This window comes from Pipra filicauda, unplaced genomic scaffold (genome assembly GCF_003945595.2).
Source record: "Pipra filicauda isolate LSUMZ 115617 unplaced genomic scaffold, ASM394559v2 scaffold75_size2874737_pilon, whole genome shotgun sequence".
NCBI lineage: Eukaryota > Metazoa > Chordata > Aves > Passeriformes > Pipridae > Pipra > Pipra filicauda.
In genome coordinates, this window is record NW_024104931.1 from 2025792 (window position 1) to 2045050 (window position 19259).

General features: G+C 51.3%; 1 protein-coding gene across 2 annotated transcripts in view; it reads left to right on the forward strand.

The window, feature by feature from the left end:
* The first annotated feature begins 433 nt into the window (after positions 1 to 433).
* The window catches only part of TMEM63C (transmembrane protein 63C), a 32941-nt gene continuing 14115 nt past the window's right edge, over positions 434 to 19259 (forward strand). Inside the window, exon 1 of one of the 2 annotated variants that reach the window (XM_027720134.2) lies at positions 434 to 664. The gene's annotated coding sequence lies outside the window, so the exon portion shown is untranslated. The other variant, XM_027720133.2, reaches the window with a different exon arrangement.

The following is a 19259-nucleotide window of genomic DNA, read 5'->3' on the forward strand; positions in this document are numbered from 1 at the left end:
CTCTGACCATCACTTGGGAACACTGGTAGCCATGCGAGACATCCAGTACTGCAACCCTGGATGTGCTGCTGTCCATTTCTCCAGCATAAAGTGCACTGCCTGCATCCTCACAGATTGGAGAAATGGGGAGCAGGGTGGGATGCCTAAGGAAAACGAGGCTCTCAAAGCCCCTTTGCACCTTGGTGGGGTCAGGTCCCTGTCCCTCCTGCCGGTCGCTCCTGATGACAGGAAGGCACGGACCCTCTGCAGGAACAAAACCCCTAGCAAGTTTCTTTGCTACCACCCCTGCCGCCACCCATGCCAAGCAGCTGAGCAATGCTGCATCAAGGGGAGAGGTTTTGCAAACGCTGCTGAGGTCTCATATGCACCCACCCACCTGCCCCTGCCACTGTGTTGGAGGCTGACCCCCCGTGTACCCCCACCGCGCTGGCTGTCGGTCCCGGAGGCCCGTTCCGCTCTCCCCCGTGGCACACGCCGGGCAGCCATCCCGAGGAGCCGAGCGCCGCGGAAGCTGATCGAAGCGGCGGATGCGGCGGGCACAGCCTCAGACCCAGAAATAGCCTGAGACGCGCAGACCCCGCACCCAGGCGTTCCGCCGGCAGCTCCCTGCGCCGAGCGCCGGGGCCGCCGCCTCGCCCCCCGCTCGGATGCCGCGGAACACACGGTGAGGGAGCGCGGCGGGGGCTCGGGCCGGGAGGCGGCTCCCCCGCGGGGCCCAGAGCTCCGGCACCGCAGGCCCCGGCCCCCAGCACCGGCGAGGCGGCGAGAGCAGCCCGGGAACCGCGGCCTCTCCGCCGCAGCGGGGCGGGCGGGGAGGCGGGGCGGCGGCCCCGGCTCCGGCCCCGGCACCTTCCCCTTCCCCTGCCGGTGCCGGGCCGGGGCCGCTGCTGGGCAGCCCGGGGGGACGGCGGGCGCGGAGCCCGGAGTAAGCGGGGCCGGGCCCCCCCAAGCAGGTGAGTCCGGGGCGGGAGGCGGCGGCAGGGCGGGAGCCGCAGTCGGGCTGCAGAGCTCAGCCGGCGGGGCTCGGCCGGCGGCGCCGCGGCAGCGGGCGGGGTCCCGGCGGGCGGCGGGGCTCCGGCGAGGGGGGACTGGGGCGCTCCTGGGATGCAGGACGGGCCGGGGGGCGCGACCTGGCTATAGGGTGGTTGGGGTGGGGGGGAAGCGTGCTTGGGGCTGAGCCTGGTCCGCCCGCGCCGAACTGCGCCTGCCGCGTGGGACTGCGGCGGGGGATGCTCACCGTGGGGGTAAGCCAGCATCGCCTCGGGCAGCCCCGGGACAGCGCACGAGGGCCGCTCTGCGGGTCCGGGAGTCAGGAACGAGTTGGTTTTATGGAAGATATCTGGGTACTTGGCTCTCTTTAGACACCGTTTGCCTGCCTTCATCATGGACCACGTAGCAAAGTGGTTTTAATTAATGCTTGTGTCCGCCCGCCTGATGGGTGGCTGAGGCCCATCAAGGTGCAGTGGCTTCCCTGGGCTGCTGGAGCAAGTTGGTGGCAGAAGCAGGGAGTGAGCCCCAGCCCCTCAGTGTCCTTTCCCAGTGCACACATGCTGACTTGCACCACTGTCCTGTGATGCGAGATAAAATGTCACTCCACCGCTGTGTCATGTCATGGCTTATGCTTGGTCCCCACGTCATCCTGGCCACAGAATCCTCCTTCTGGGAGCCACACCTGATGGTGCTAGATCTGCTTTGTACGGGCAGGAGAGAGGAGGGGGAACCTCTCCCCATTTCTCCCTCCAGCTTTGTGATACTGATGGCTCTGAGAGAGCTGTTGGATCGGGATGATCTAATGCTCTGGCCAAGCTGCTCTCCCCCAGTTTACAACTTCATCCAGATCTGTCCATGGATCAAGGCCCTGCCTTCTCTCTCACTTGCTTCCCCATCCTCTCTAGCACAGTAGGTTTGCTATTCAGAAACCTGAATAGGAGTGTTATCCAGGAGAAAGAGAGAGAGACCTTTGTCTGGCTGGCAGATATTATTTCTGCATGAACATCTTTTTCCTTTTAACTGTTTAGCCACCACCCTCAGGACTGTTGCACATACCTGCCTTCTCCCCTTTCAGAGAGTTGAGGGGGGAGCAGGGTGTGGTGGGAAAACCAGGTGGGCAAACAAGATATGAGAAAGCACTTTGCCCCATGTTGGGGATTTATGATGCTGTATGACCGTCAGGCTGCCTGTCTGAGCAGCAGAGAGACGGCAAAATATGCCATTTGGGATAAAGGTGTTGTTGTAGTGGTTTGCAGTATTTGTTCAGAGGGGAGAAAGTGGAAAAAATAGAAAGCAGAAAGAATGACCCTAATACCAGATCAGAGCCTTGGCCTCACTGCCTTCCCTGCTGCCCTGCAAAGTGGTGGTCAAGGCTGGGCAACAGATGGAGAGGGAAGCAGAAGCAGCTCCTTCAGGAAGGATTTGTCTTAAGTATCCTGGCAAACAGCCACTGGCAAACAAATAAGTAATAAATAAAAGCAGGGAGGCAGCCGGCACCCCTGCGGCCTCTGACTCCATAGCACATATGGGCTTTTCCGGCTTCCCTTCGAGCTTAAACCTCTGCTTTCTTCCCATGGCTCCATCCTGGCTCCTGAAACTCCATTCGAATGCCTTTGAGCTCTTTAATTTTTTTTGCCTGATAACACTTGAATCGCTCGCAACTGCTCCCCTCTTTAAAGCTCTCCCTGAAGTTAACTATTTTATCTCTGGTTTGCTGGCTGCTGACAATGGAAAGCATAGGGTGGTCCTGCAAACCAGAACAGAAATAGCAGTGCTTTCTGGGGATGCTGATCAGGGATGTGCATAGGCCCTCGCAGGTAAATACTTGCCCTCCTTCCATGCAGAGACTTCTGGGCCAAGGGAACGTAAGGCAGATTTCAGCACAGCTTCAGAGCCTACATCTGCAGAGTTGTAAAAGAAGGAGTGTCACTGCTTTAAAATATTTCTCACAGGAAATACTCCTCTCTTAACAGACTGTGAGAGCTTTCCCAAAGCAGCAAGGAGAGGGAGAAATGTTTCTAACACCCACAAGTGAATTCAACTGATATTAAACTAATCAATCACCTAAACTCTTAGGCAAACATCAGTGTGCTGTGCAAATGCTGACTCCTCCATGAGTCCTATAAACACCAAAGCCTTCTACTGTTGTCACTTATCCATTTCTTACCTACTTTAGTTATTGTAAATATATTTTGTGTACCTAGCTCCAAGTTTGAAGAAAACATTGCATTGCTGATGCACTGTGCTCAGAGTAAGAACAGGTTTGCTTTGAGATTATTTCAGGAGAAGCAGCTCCAGTCCCAATTTCCTTCAGCTATAACTTGATCACATTCAGTCCCTAACCAGGTATCAACCTCAAACAAGGTCTTAGAGCTTTAGAAGATCCCACTTGGCATCTACCTGCACTTTAAGGTGCCTAAACACCTCTTCAAAGCTGGCTTGAAGTTACTACTTGAAATATGTCTGAGACAGTAATTAGGCTGTGATCACACCTTGTTATTAGGTGGGGACAATGGCAGCAATTTGCTCACACTGTTACAGGAACAATGGGACAGCAGTCCAGGGAGGTGCACAGCCCTTCCCATCGTCCAGTCTACTATTGTTGCTGGTTAATGGGTGAGAAAAGGCACAGTGGGTCTGTGCAGAAGCAGAGGAAGGTGAGGTAGAGTAGCCTGACAGGGGGCATGGGCTTCTCTCTCACAGCCTTCTGCCCTGGTCCATGTGTCACCCTCAACTCTGTGGCAGTTCAGCCATGGCTGGATCTCGCACCTCCTCAACAGGTTTGCTTTTTATGACTCATTTTGATAGTTACCTAAGCCCCAGTGCTGTCCTGCCTTGTCTGTCCTGGTATAACCCTCTGTTGGATGATAGCTGTGTTGGCTTAAGAGCTGCAGCCATGCTAAGGGCTGCAGAGAAAACCTTTTTGCCCGAGAAATTGACTTCCTAATTGAAATTGCTGTAATGTTGCCCAGCCTCTGGAGAGCATGAACACCGTGGCATAGAAGCATTTCAACAGAGGAATCAGTTGTGTAGTTCCCAGCAGCATCCCCGTGAGAAGCTGTGGGTACCATTTTGACCAAGGAGGGGCTTCTCATAGTGGTAATTTGATCTCAAATAAAGATGTGTTTAAAATGGAATCCCAGAGCAGAGAGGCTCAGTGCTCCTGTTCAGTGGGAGTATGCAGAAGCTTTGGGTGACCCGATTCCCCTATCCCCAGCACCAAAGTCTTGTCATATGCAGATTTGTGGGTGAGTTGAGAGGAAGGCAGGATCTGAACAAGCCAAGCTCTACTGTCTCCCCAAGTGCTGAAAAGCAGGCTGTGAAAGGCGGAAAAATACATCATCATGTAATTTCGAATTCCTCCTGACAGAAAGGAAGGGAACCTGCTTCACTGGAGAGCACTTTATTGTTAGCTGGGAATTGGTGGTAGAAGGCAGCTGGGGCACAGGTGATGGAAATTGAGACAATGAGGCCCTTAATGTGCTGTGTTGGATGGACAAGGAGAGACTAAAATTCAGACGAGCTGCAGGGGGCGAGTTAGGGCAAACCTCAGGTTTGGAAGGGTAGTTGGGTAGTGGCTCCCAGCTGTTCTCCGAAGTAAGCCTGTGGTATCCTGAGACAAGGACTGGGGACCTTGCACTGGCCAAGCCAAGGTGACCCTGGTGGAGGAATCCTCTTGCTCTGCTACCCATGCAGCAAGGTTACCCACACTAGAATGACACATCAGGAAAGTGGCACAGGCTGAGGTGCTGAGGTTGTGTGAGGGCTGGGAAGCTGAGGGGTGACTTGTGAGGCATGGAAGTGGCTGGCTGTGGCCACAGGGCACCTGAGCGGCTGGGATCCCAGCTGACACTGGGACAGCCCCTAGTAACATGGGGCTTAGGACACACCTGGCTGGTGGATCTGGTTCCAACAGCAGGTTGGGATGGTCTTCTTGGCATTGCTGTGGTTTGGAGCAAAGTGTCCATACTTGGGAGATATTCAAAACCTACCTTGACATGGCCCTGCAGAACTTCCTCTAGCCGACCCTGCTTTGAGAAGGAAGGCTGGACTAGATGATCTCTCTTCAGCCTCAGCACTTCTGTGCTTATTTGTTCTGTCTTCTGACAAATTCAGTCACCAAGGCAGCATTGGAGAAATGACCAGAAGTTGAGGTTTGCCTTGCTCCCCTGAGTATGCAAGCTACACAAGTAGGAGACTCCCAGGGTTTGCAGGCTCCAGGCTAGTGACATGCACTATTCATTGTGTTTCTGGGCTACTTTTCTCAGGGAGGGCAGAACTATGTGGAAGTGTAATGGCAAAGAGGGCAGAAAAACAAACCAAACTTCGTAGACTTCAGAATAAGTTTGATCTGTGCCTCGTTTGGCTCTTGACCTTCTGCTGAGTAGGATGGATGTATTAAAGTCACAATTTAAATTAATGATCAGAAAGCCAAACCCTAAATACCTATTTTTAATCTCGCTATGCTTGTACACTTTTGTTTTTTTGCTAAGGACAAGTTGATTCTCACTGATGAGTATGATGTGGTACTTAGGGCTAAGCAGGAGGTTGCACCATGCTTATGTGAGTGGGTTTACAGCATAATATATGGTTATTTAGATATTTAATGTCTATACTACTTGCATTGCAAAATGGTGAGTGCTGTATTTCTTATTAGATATCACATCATTATTATAAATTTGGTCCAGCTGTATTTCAGTGGAAAATGAAGTCCAATTCAAATTGCAGAAAGCGAGCACTTAAAAAGTGGTTTCTAATTGGTTAAATAAAACTGCTTAAAATGTATGGATCTACAAAACAAAAGAGAAAAAGTTTATGAAAACATTATTTATATATGTAATGAATTTAACAATACTATACTGCTATACTATATTGTATTACTATAATACCATATCATAGGAAGAGAATTTTATTAGAGGAGATGTAAAATATAGCCAGTGATATATCCTGATTATTTCTGGCATTTAGGAATTCAGAAGTAGTAGAGGTTATCCTCTCACACTTCATTGAGCTTTGAAAGGGAACCAAGCTCTCCTGCATTAACCTGCAGTAATTTTTCAGAACTTTGACTAAACTAATCCATGTACTAAGTTAATTGAAACATTTTTTCCCTCTGCTTTCAAAAAAGATTGATGCTGTCAGAGCCATTTTTGCAGTTCATCAGGCTTTAGCTCCCACTGAGCAGATCTGGCACCAAGGACATACTGCATGAATTTCTACTGATTTATTTTTCACTGGTGAGAGGGATCTAAGGTCTTAGCATGTAGGTTGTAAGAACTTCCAGTTTTAAATTGGCTGTCTTTTAATTTAAAAAGTTTTTAGTTCAGACAAAATCTGATTACTTTTAAGTCAGATGTATGTTTCCAAGAGTCATAATTCTTTTATTTGTTCTGGTTCCAAGTCCTCTTTATTGCTTTTTCCTTTCATATTACTGCTGCTAATCTTTTCATCAAGCAGCTTCATTGGATTTTTCTGTTGGGAGATTTTCATCAAGTTTAGTATTATTTTATCTGAGTTTTTAATTTCTTATGTTTTCTTCCATGAAATTTCATCAAACTCTTCCTTCTTTAAAAACAAGAAAAAAGCCCCAACAAAGCAAATACTGATAATAAGAGCTGCGGTGGCTGCGTCACCTCCTGAGAATGGTGCATTTTAAAGACTTTCAGATTTCGTTCAGTTGTTTCAGGAAAGTCAGGGGATGGATGTTTTTGCAAATACCATTCTCTGATTGGGCTGGATAAAGCTCGCTATGCAAAACTTTAGTAATTTGACTTATAGAAACTATGACCATACACAAAGTCTTGTCTTGGGTACATACGTACACTATGATGACTTTGTGTGTTCCAGGGTAGTTACTAGGTTTCAGAATTACTTCATCCTGCAGGTACATCTGAGAACCTGGCTGTTTGTTTGGACAACCCCTGCACAAAGTAAAACTTCAGGGGTTTCTTTCCCTCCAGAATGAGAAGGTGAATTTTCAGCCCTAATGAAAGGCATGATGCAGTTTGTTTCATCAGAGAAGGGATTTCACTCCACATTTCTTTGGGCTTCATGGGGGTTTTTTGGTGGGAAATATCCTGGAGGCAGCATAAGTTTCTGTATGTGTGTAGCCCTTTAAAGTCCAAGCTGGGAGCAATGCCTGGGGGTATCCCTCCACCTGCCCAGCTGCTTGTGGGAGCCCTCTGTCCCAGTGCTGCATCCTACCCATCCCCTGGGGCAGAAGAGCTGCACAGGCATGTGATAGGATCTGCCGACCATCAGGTCCAGTCCTGCTCTCAGTGCTGGAGGCTGGCTGCATGTTCCCTGAACATGCTGGGGAACACTCTCTGCTCCTCAGGGCCCACCTTGTTCAAGACATGGAAAGCGGGGAGAGTGTTTGTGTCAGTGGGATGGTATCTCTCTCCCTCCTTGAGCAGAGCCTTGAGTGGGACAGGGCCAGGACAGGGCCAGCCACTCTGCAAACACCTCCATATCAATGCTCCATCCCCAAGCATCTCTGCTGAAATGGACATAGAGTCTGTCTGATTCCTGCTAATTGTGGTGGGGTCTCAATAGCTGCTGGGCTGTGAAGAGGCTTGCAGTGGCTGTTGCTGGGACACTGATCCCTTCTGGGTCCCCAGGTCTCTTCGGTCGGCTGCATTCCTGGTGCTGGCTCTGCTGTGCCCGAAGTGCCCTGGAAGGAGAAGGGGGCATGAACTTGGGAAGCTCCTTTTGCAGCTGTCTGCTGCAGTGCCTCATGTTTAATTTCCCTTTCTTTTCTGTTCCATGTGAGCAGTGATGATGTGGAGGGCAGGGGCTGGCTGCCTGGGGACCCTGCACTGCTGGCCAAGTGGGCAAAGCAGCGCAGGGGCTTTCAGCCCTTCCCTGAGTGCCAACCTGGCTGTGTGCCCTGTGTGCAGGGAAGGCAGGCTTGTGAAGAGAAATCAAGGACAATCTCTCTGCCTTCCCTCCCATTTCCCCCCGATCCTAGGTAGCCTTTTCCCAAGGTTGACTTGCCCATGAAGTGTCTCTGATACTGCCTGTTGGATGTGGCTCGTTTGAAAGGATGTGACCCCCCCAGCAAACCTGCCAGGCTGGCCTGACAGCCCTCACACAGTGTTGTGTTTCTGCTTGCTCTTGCAGCAGAAAGAGCTTGCAGGTCTCTCAGTGACCACCCTGCTGCCAAATCTGCCATCTGTCTCACATCCTCTGGGCGATGCTGTGCCTCCCAGCCCACAGCTTCTCTCCTCCCAATGCCTTGTCCCTTTCCCAGCCTGGCTGCTGTACATGTCCAGATGTGACACTTCCTTCTCTGCCTGAAGGGAAAGAAAGCATTTCTTGTGTTTTTCTCCATCACATCTGTTACTCCCAATGCCCCTTGCGCTGGCTGTGGGCAGCTGCTGGCCAGTGGGCATAGCCGGAGCCGGGCAGGAAGGCAGCATGGTAGATTCGGGCAGGGCCAGCCTGCAGCACTGGCACAACAGAGTCTGCCTCCTGACCATCTGTGTCCCACTCATCTTGTGTTCTGGGCCACCTGCCTGTGATACGTGTGTATGGGGGAGGGATCCTGAACCCCAGTCTTTGCCCCAAAAGTCCTGTGATTTCCCCCTTATCTCTGATGCTTCAGGGCCATCTCTCCAGGTCCTCTCCATGGGGGAGAGGGGAGTAAGCTGGTGGGTGTGATGGGCTGTCTGCTCTGTTCTGCTTGGCTCTGCTGTGCCCTGCGGCAGGTACGTGACCGGAGCGAGGGGAATTCCCCAGGGGTGATGGAAATGTTGGTGACAAGTTGTCTTGTCACCTTATGTGAGCACCCATCGCACTGGGAGTAGGCTGAAACGGTCAGTGCTTTGCAGAGCCATGTGTCTGCAGCTCCACATGTGCCTGGGAGAGCCACCTTCCTTTGGCTGCAGCAGCAACAGCTTTCATCTCCCCCAAAGGCTGTGTGGGCTGCAAAGGCGGCTTGATGTGTGTCCCAGTGACCAGAGGAGAGTGACTGCCTGCTCCCTCTGCTGCCCCAGTGAAAAGCAGCACTGGGATTGCCCTGCATGGGGGCAGGATCTGGTGGGAGGGCAGGCAGCTGGCCCATGGCTCAGGCAAAGGCACTGCAATCTGGTGTTGAGACTATGAGATGGGTTCAGTCTCTTCTCTCCTTCTTTGAAAGGACCAAATTTGCTTACACTCTGGGAGATAGGTGGTGATTTGATTGTTCCCTTATGGATGAATCCCCAGGGGAAGAAGGTGGCCAAGCCAGGCCTTGGGGAGCACCTTCTCCCCTTGTCCTCCTGTTGCAGGCACCTGTGTACACCATCAAAGGCTTTCCCTTCCCTTTGATGCATTATTGACTCAAACCGGTGTGCTGAGAGCTAATCCCTCTGGCACGGCTGGATGCGACTTACACAGCATCTTCTGGGGCCATCCCTGCTTGTGCAACTTGCTGGTGCCAGAGCCTTCACTGAGCTGCCAGCTCCCGTGCTCCCAGAGTGGCGTGATTCATCCCAGTCATATGGTGTTACCCAAATCTGCTCGGAAGCTGGGCAGAGGTGGGAGGAAAGCCTTGTCAAGGCCAGGATTGGTGTGTGGTGTGCTCATGGTCTCCTGCTGCAGCCCAAACCTCACTCTTCTCCTGGCACCAAGCACAGGCAATAGAAATGTTCTAGCTCTGCAGATGCTCTAAAATTGTATTCTGTGTGTGTGTATGTGTATATATATATAGCATTGTAATGCACTGCTCTCAGGAGGAAGCTTTTGTGCTTGCAGAGAGGGGAGCTGGGCAGGGCAGGAGTGTTTTTTTGCTCCTGCAGCAGAATCAGCTGTGGGGGATGTTGTGGCTGCTTGAAGCTGGGGAGGAGCGAAGGGTGGAGAGGCTGGTGGCAGCTGGGCACCAAGGCATCCCCCAGAACAGTGTGGAGAAAGGTACATGGCTGGCCACTGCCCACTGACTCCTAGGAGGCTGTGGGATGAGGGTGCTCGGTGGGAGAGCACTCCCAGGTCCCAGTACTGTCAGGGAGCAGCAGGCTGGAGTGGAGCAGAGCTGGGCCCAGCAGCATGAGTGCCAGACCCCTGGTAGCCCACCATGTGCCCATGCTCACCCCACATGGCACAGCAGGCTTGTGGCCATGAGCTGTGAGGAGGGCTGGCTGGAGCTCAGCAGCTGAGAGTGGCTGTGCAAGGGCTTGAAATGCACCTGCTTTCTCCACCAGCTCAGTGGTGAGGTCTCTGCCATCCTCCAGTGGCCCATGCCATCCTGGCCAGGCAGGACACTGGGGTGCAAAGCCGCCAGAATCACCTGGCCCAAGCAGTGTGATATTGGGCTTCTCGATCTGTGTCCCTTTTATGCACAATCCAAGTCCCCTCCTTGCCGTTTCCTTCCCTCTGCCCTCGGGTGAAGTTCCCTCTGCTCACTAGTGATGGCTATAGCTGTGCTGGCTGCTCCTGCAGCTGGCAGTCTCTACAGTGGGTGGCTTTATAAAAGGCAGGATATGAACCTCCCACTCTCCTTTCTACCTTCCACAGCTCCCTGCTCCCCAAACAACGGAAGGGACTTGGGTAGGAAAGAGCTGCTTTTTCACTATCTCATCCTGTCTTTTCCCCCATCTCCAGGGACCACAGTGCTCCTAGCATCTTGTGGCACTGTGAAAGATGCCTGTGACTCTCAGTGACAGCTTCAGGGCCTGACCAAGGCACAGCTGCTCCTGGTTTGTATATAGGTTTCCACAAGGGAGTGTTTTTCCCAGTGGAGATGGCACTTTCCTTCACAAAGGCCTTAAAATCCTCCTCTGTGTGAGAACAGTTACCTGGGTAGCAGAAGAAGCCATCCCACCACTGTTGAAGCCGTACTGAGAGGTGCCTTCCTCTAGTCTTCAAGGCCTTTAAGCTGCCTCTATGAGACTGGCTGCATGTGGGCACATACTGTGGTCTTGGAGCTGGCAAGCAATAAGCAGCCCAGAGATACCCTTTGCAGGGAAACTCAAACCCTTCCCTAGGGCCAGCTGCCATGGCCCTCAGTCACAAAGGCAGCAGGGGCTGGGAGGTGTCCTCATCTGCATGCGTCATCATTAATTAACTGCAAGAGCAGAGGTTGCTCTAAGGACTGTGAAGAGCATGCAGCGTCCCAGCTTGGAGCAGGAATGTGGTGGTACCAGGGTTAGTGTTTTCCTGAAGTACTGTTTTTCTGAATAGAAGTGCATGCACATGTGTATATGCTAACTGGAAACCCCAGGATGATACCCTGCCCCTTTCCCACTTGTGAGCTACCTGGGTCTCCATCCCCCACTGTCAGCCCTGGCTTTTTCATAGTATCATACAAAAGTTTAGGATGGAAGGGACCTTTAAATGTCATGTTGTCCAACCCCCCTGCAATGAGCAGGGACATCTTCAACTAGACCAGGTTGCAACTGTCCAGCCTGACCTTGAATGTTTCCAGGGATGGAGTATCTACCACCTCTGTGTGCAACTTGTGACTGTGTTTCACCATCCTCATCATAGAATATTTCTTTCTTATGTCTAGTCTGAATCTACCCTCTTTCAGTTTAAAACCACGTCACTACAGGCCCTATTTAAAAGTCTGTCCCATCTTTATTATAAGGCCGCTTTTTCTGGCTTCCTGCTCCCAGCCATTGCTTATTAGCAGCCCGGCAGCTCCCCACCCTGTGCTTGGGCTGCGCTTGGCCCACGTAATCCTTTGTGCTGAAGAGTGTTGATTTAAGTGTTATCAGAGGACAAGGGTGCACGATACAGAATGAGTGACGGGCGCCTGCCCTAGGAGCTTGCAGCCCCATTAGCTCATGTTTGCTTGGTGCCTTGCACACACAGAGTGTGGTGTGAGGGGCTCAGCACACTGTGTGCACAGCAGGAGAGGGAAATGCAAACCAAACATGGGCTAGAGCCAGCCTGCAGTGGCAGCTTAGTCAATTGTGGCAAAAATGGCTGGGGGTGGAACGAATAAATTCCGCTCCGATTCTTCCTTCCCAATCTCAGTGCGCTGGCTTCAGCAGCCGCTGGCTAGCACATGTGTGGAGGAGGCGCTGGAGAGGAGCTGCTCTGTGCACAGCATCTCCCACGCACTGGCCTAAACAAATCTCTCTGGCTGTAGATCTCACTGTAAGCACTGTTTGCTCTCGGTTGCCTGGGATTTGGCTTTATACTTGTGCTGAGGAGCGCTGCAGCAAATCAGCTTGGCCCACAGGAGAAGGGGCTTGTAGCACTATACCTGATGAGAAACTTGTTTAAACATGTCTTAAAATGGCTCTTTGTGATCCCTTTGCAAACACGTGTTTCTTCTTCCCAATACCCCCCACAGCAACTGTTATCTCCCATGCAGCAATGTCCTGGGAAAGGTGTCCTGAGGCGTCCCATTGGTCCTTTGTTTAACCCCTTCCTATTGGCTGTTGACCCCTTACCTGATGGTTTCTTTTGTGTGACCCTGAACTTGTGATTGGTTCCCCTTTGACCCTCCTAAAAGCCTTATAAACCCCTTCCCAACAATAAACTCTCTCTTGCCTCCGCTCCACGCCCGGTGTGCTGTCTCTGTGCCTGCCATGGAGCCACGTGGGTGGTGGGGGGAGGGGAGGGCACCTCTCCCCTCCAGGCTCGGGGCCTGAAAAACCCTGTTTCTGGAGTTCCCCTTCCCCGTCCCACAAGACGTCGGAAATGGTTCTTCAGACGGAGAAGGAACTAGAGCTGGGCTCCCCCACGTCGAGGATGGGGAAAGGGAAACCCATAGGGGCTTATGCAGGTGGCTGTTTGGTACCACAGAGGAAGGCCAGAATTTTGTCCTACACAGTCTCAAGGGAGGCTGGGGAGTGGAATGTCTTCTCCTTCGAAAACTTCATCGAGCTTCATCTGTCCAGGTGCCAAAACCCCACTCTACATGGTGGTGCCGGGCAAGAAGGGGAGAACAGATAGCTGGAGGTGACGTGGCAGCCACTGCAGGGGGACGTGGCAGGGGAGGGTTTGGCTCTCAAATGCTGTATTGGTTTCAGGTGAGTCCCTGGGGCAGCATGACCCTGCACAGGGTTTCCTGAAGGTAGTGGCAACCTACGACTCCTGAGCAGAGAAAAACTTGCTTGGCTCCCCAAAATGGGATCAGTCTCAGCCTCCTGATGGGTTACATTATTTATATGGACAGTGTTGGCAGGACAGGTTGGGAATGGTGAAGCACTGGGGATAGGAGTGGCAGTGCTGACGGCAGGCTCACCACTGAGGGGAAGAACCTCGCCATGGGCTTTGCATCCCCAGGGTCTGAGTGGGCTCATGGGCTGGCTGTTCCCCCTGCATTCCTGCCCTGGCTGGCAATGAGCCTGGCAGGCATTTGTGCTTCTCAGTGGGAGAGCAGTGCCAGAGCTTTCTGGTGGAGGTGAAGTTTATCTACACCATTTTTAAGCAGATTTATGCACTCAGCCGTGCACTCACACTCATTGAACTCATTGAGTGGTGGGTATGGGTGGGGAGGGAGTGGGATCAATTAGAACATGAGTCCTCCTGGCCTCTCTGAGTATCATATCTTCATTGGCAATGACAAAAGTAGTCTTTGAGCAGGTGTTTTATACCTGTTAGGAGTCATCTGTTGCTGCAGAGTGGTCCTTTGCCTCCAAACCCTACTAACCCCAGCCTCTATTGCCCACCAGCCATGTTGCTGCTCTTGGTTCTCCTTGTTTGGAAGATGAATCTGGTTTCCAGCAGGCTAACAGAACAGGCTGGTGTATGTCCCATGTCCTACTGGTGATGGGATGGGGTCTTCTGCTGGTGGATTGTCTATGCCATGGCCTCGCAGGGTGTGGGCACAGCATTCACACCAGTGTCGGTGTCATAGAATCATAGAATATGCTGAGTTGGAAGGGATCCACGAGGATCATTGAGTCCAACTTCTGGCCCTGCACAGGACACCCCAATAGTCTGTGCCATCAGTCTCTCTGCATCCAGCACCTTGGCTCCCCAGCAGGGTCTGGCTCCAGTCTCTGTGGTCACAGCCCCAGGGGAGGTAGAGCGCTGCCACAGTGGTGTTGGTCTCCTGTACAGGTGCCTTTCCTGGGGATACTGAAGCAGGTGGAAAGAGCTGTGCCCAGGGATGCTGCTTTCCCACATGTGCTCACTTCACAGGCCATGAGCAGCCAGAACCTCTCTTTGCCTTTTGGACCTGGAAGCCATGAATCTAAGAGGAAAGGGTGAAGGGAGAGTCAGGGAGCCTTGGACTTCTGTGGGGTTTTGGAGGGCTCTGTCTGTGGTCCCATCCCCTCTGTGCTCATCTCTCTTAGGGACAAATGTGGCCTGTTCTGCCATGCACTGAGCTACAGAAATAAGAGGTCACCGTGCTCCGTATTTGTCTTTGCTGGGGTGTGTGCTGAGCTCAGTGCAGGGTGTTGATGAGCCTTTTCCCATCCTGAGGTACTTGGTTAGCCGTGCTGAGTCAGTGGCAGTGGCTCAGGTGTCCTGCCCTCTCGCTGCAGTCCTGCAAGGTCGGTCACTGCAGTCCCGCAGGGTGGGACACTGGAGGTTTGCCTCCCTGCCTGGTTCTGTGCACACCAAGGCGTGAACCTGATCTCCCTGTTACAGTGGTCCTTGTTTTCCCCTCCTGCAGCCTGGCCAAAATCGACTTGTGATGGAAGAAGGATGCAGAGGCAGTCGGGTAGCACAGACGCTTGTTTTCTAGGAGGCATGGTCTAGGTCCTCAGCCTGGCTTTTCTGCTGGTTTTGTTCAGCCACCGATTGCTCCATCAGCAGCCCTGTGCTCTGGCTGCCCACCCACCAGCCAAAATCATTAACCCTATCCCTGCCAGAGTGGGACACTGAGGCTGGGTGTGTGTAGGCATGCTGGAAAGCTCAGCTTAGTCATCTCAGTGCTCCTAAGACTTTGTTTTGATGTTTTGCTACTCCAGCTGTCTGTGAATCCCCTAGCAAATGAGTTTGCTGGCAGGATGCTTCAAGGGAAAGACAAATCGTGAAAAACTGTATTCGCAATTAAGACATGCCTTATTTTTAATTGGAAATCTGATTCTCTGGATTAGTGCCCACCCAACCAGAGAGAATAAACATATGCTGGTATATCAACAAAACAAAGAGGGCACTGAATATTCAAGGCAAACCTTATACACTGAAAATGCGTCATAGAAATTATCCAGCAAATCAGTTTTGATGACAAATCTCATACACTCATTGTCCATTCACAGCCATCAAGAAGAGAAGAAAGAAGGAGTGCCTGTCTCTATTGCTCTATATGTTTGCTAACCCTATTTTAGCATCTTTCCTCTAAGTGAGACCTATAATGGATAGATCATATATTGCAATTTCTGCCTTTATGTTATTGCTTCATTTTCCCAACTGCATCCCTGTCCACTCTTGTGTTTCTTGACTAGTCCATTGCTGTTGCTCTCCGGAACAGGGCTGATGAGGGACACCTGTCTGTGGTTGGCATCCAGAGGCACTGCCTCTTACACAGCTAACGGGAAGCTGTCCCGACGCCTTCTGGAGGTGAAGGTACCCACCCAGCTCTGTTATTCGCAACAGTATTTCCTCCTTTGGCCCTTAAGATCGGGAAAAGCACAATGGCAGTGGCATAGCTGGGAACAGGAACTGTTTTGGCAATGCTGTGAGTTTGGTTGAACCTTTCAGATACTATCACAGTGTTGTCACCTGCGTACTGCAAAATGTGTGGTGTGAAAATTTAGCTTAGGGGTTTCAGCAGTGGCTTCAAGTGTGACCTGCAGTGTTCCTGTGATCTATAACTCTGTATACCAAAAAATGTAACTGTCCAACCGGAGGGAGGTTGAACATGTCCTACAGGTCTGAGCTCAAGCTGTTCTTGGTGCACGTGAGCAGAAATCTGCTCTCACTGTTACTGCTGCATGTGTTGAACCTACAGCAGCTACATGATTTACTTTTAGCTGGTTGCTCCCAATAGTTATTTTAATGGTAATGCTGCAGCTATATAATTTGTATAAACTTTTCTAAGAGCAGCACCATAAAAGGTGAGTTTAGCTGGAACAAATGGTCTAGAAAAGTACTGGTTTGGGTATTTGGAGGTAAGTTTCTCTGGTTATCTGGGGTTGAAGGGACCAGGGAAAGGGCAGGAGAGTGACCTCAACATCAGCCTCAGAGGAGCTGAGATACACTGTGTTACAGGCCTAAGCATGACATGATGGCTCCTTTGAGCTCCTTTGGAGGTGCCTAAGAGGGAGGGCAAAGAGCTGGACTGGGTCTTCAGGTACCTTCTGTTCCTGAAATTTCTCTCTGCAGTCTAATATTGAAACAGCAGTGCTAGGTGGAGAGACATGAACTGGTTGGGCTGGGAGGGTGAAGGATTGCATTTGGGAAATTTTGAGGCAGGAGAGCTTGGAACAGGAGATACTCATACCATCTCCAGGAGAAACCCATTGCTTTTGGCCACCAGGAGCAAAATATCTGCTACTGGGGGAAGGGGATAGCAACAAGCACTTGATAGGGAAAGACAACTTGTACAGATCTCTGTGAAAATCCCCCTCACCCTGCCATCCTCCAACAGGATGTTCCTCCTACAAGCGTGAAAACGGTGCCTAGAAACAAGCTTCAGGATCTTACCGCTGGGTGATGGAGCGGTGGTGGCAGGGAAGGGACTTGGAAGTTGCTAGGAGTCTCCTTGTTTATTTGCTGAAGGTCTAACAGCTCTGTTGGTCAAAGACACACTCTCCTTGTTAACAAAAAGGCAGTGAATTATTTAGCAGCTGAAAATGCCAGATGGCAATGGCTTTGCTGCTTACAGGAGGAGGGGAGAGAGGAAGGGGGATATGCACATTGCAAGGAACAGATTGAGAGCATTTCCATAGCAAAGAGCAGACCCTGGCCAGAAGTCCTGGTGGCCCAGGTGGTTGCCTGATGGCAAGCAGGAGGCAGGCAAGCCAGCTGCCACTTGCCGGAGTAACCCACTCATTTCCCACAGGTCTCCTCTTGTTGGAGGTCCCTTGTCAGGGGTTGTATCCTGACAGGGCCGTGCTGGCCCTTGAAGTACAGGACTCCCAACCTTGGCTGGGAGGCAGGACGTGAATGAGGGCACCACAGGGAGGCTTTGCCAGCCCATTCATCACTTCACACCTGGGTGCAGTGATGGTACTTCAGCCCCAAGTCTACTGGGATGCCATTTAGAGAAGTATCAGCATATGTCAGGTGACTTGGCAGTTCTTTTGAGAGTCACACTAATGTTCAGCTGTCCCAGCGTGGGCTCTGATGTCTCCAGACACCATGGACTGGCCAGATCAATGTGTATATGGCCAGGGACCTCTGAGGAGAACTGAGGATGCTGTAGGCAGGATGGGCAGATCTGTAGCAGACGCTGAAGCCCAAGACTCAGGTGACACTGCACCGTATGCACAGTAGGAGGGACTGCAGATAGCCAGATGCCAACCTAACCCTGGAGCAAGGTGAGCCTCAGGCTCTTCTGGGCTCATAGCCTTGGTCCAATCATCCCAGCCACTCGTAGACTTCCAGTGGAGATTTTTCTTTGGGATGAAATTTATGCTTTAGAAATTAAGAAAATAAAATAAAAAAATAAAGAAGTCATCATCTTTTTTGTGTTTAATTTGGAAACTGCAGGCACCAAGAGTAGTCCTTGAATTCTGCAACCCTTTTGAGAGCTTGGGTTGAGAATCCCTAGGGAATCCCCAGTGTCCAGACTGTCAGAACCCTTTTTTTTTTGTCAACTCTTGTGTTTGAAAACCTCCTTCTTCCTCAGCCTTTTCTTTCCCTGGATGAGGAGATCAAAGAGAGTCAGTCTCTTAGGCATATAACCTGTGTCAGCTCCTGCCTCAGCACACAGCCTGCCTGCTCTGCTCAGCTGTGGGGTGGGGGTGTCTGGGTTTCTCAGGAGCTTTAGGACAGGACTAATCTCCTCAAGCAGCAAACTGTATGGTCTAAGAGAGAGAGGCTGAGGTTACAGCAGTGTATATAAAATCACGTGCTCCTGTAGTCTCCCATCTGTCACACTGACGCAGCAGAAGTAAATGTTTCCCAACAAAAGCAAATCTGTGTAGAGCTCAGGAAGATCCCCTTTCTAAGCCAAGACATTTTGTGTGTGCTATCTCTGTGCTCCCCAAGGACCTCTCAATCAGGTTTTCTTTGGTGTTGAAGAGGAGTTGATGCTGTTTGGTCTTGGTGGAAAAAAATGCCATAAACACTTCACATCTTCAGATCCCTGGAGGTGCCAGCTGTCTTTGTTTGCATCGTCCTCCATTTCTTAATCCTGTCCTTGTGGGCTTTGAGCATCTTCCAGCAGGGATCACCCATGTCTGTGTGACTGCGGGGACTGCAGCAGGGTCCCAGTTGTGGCTGGAATATAGATACAAAGGAAGGAGAGGAATGAATGCCCAGTGGCTTGAATGCAAAGCTCACAGGAGTACATGTTAATACACCATTCTGAGTTTTCATGTGGCCTTTGCCCTGGTCACAATACATTGACCATAATATACTGTGCCCAGCATGTCTGCAAGGCAAGGCACTTATATAGCTCCTTATAAACTTCAGGCATGCCAGAAGATGTTCTTGTCAGGAGTACAAGTTCCTGAGAATAGGGATGTAGAATAATTGCGGTTAGAAGGACCCCCTTGGAGGTAATCCAATAAAAGCCCTTGCTCAGGACCAGGACAACTTCAAAATTGTATTTGGCAGCTCAAGGCCTCCAAAGACTGTGCTTGGTCTCACCACAGACATAGTTGTTCTCCTCTGAAGGCTGCACAGCTCTCCAGGCACCAGAAGGTGCCCAGGGGGGTCTCTAAGGCACAGAGGCACAACAGGCATATGAGAAAAAGAGACTCTGGCCCCCTTGTCCCCACCCCATGTTTGTTAGTGTTTGCTGTGCTGCTTCCCTCTTCTCTCGTCCTTCTGGTGAGTGCAGCGGCTGTTCATCAGTGTCCTGGCACGCAGGTCTGTGGCATCCCCATGAGTAACAGCCATGTTGGCTGCTGTAGAGTGCTTGTTCCCAGGGTTCCCAGGCACCGCATGTTTGGAAAGGATCCTCGCCTACCTAAAGCATGGTAGTAGGAAAGGTTTTGGAAACAAGCTACAGTCTTGGCCATTAATGGCCTTGAAGTGGCTTCTGTCAGTGAGGACTGTAGCCTGTGGTATCAGCTCCCGGGGAAGGTGGGGGGGGGAAGCTTAGCATTTAGAGTTTTGAGAAACTAATTCTTCTGAAGACGATACCTTGGAAGGAGCAATTCTGCTCAGGTGGAAAGCTGAAAGGGAGGTTGTGATGCTAGAGGAGGACAGAGGGCTTAGGGATATTCCATAGGCAGTAGATATTCTGGGTGTGGGGAGAGAAGCAAGTGCAG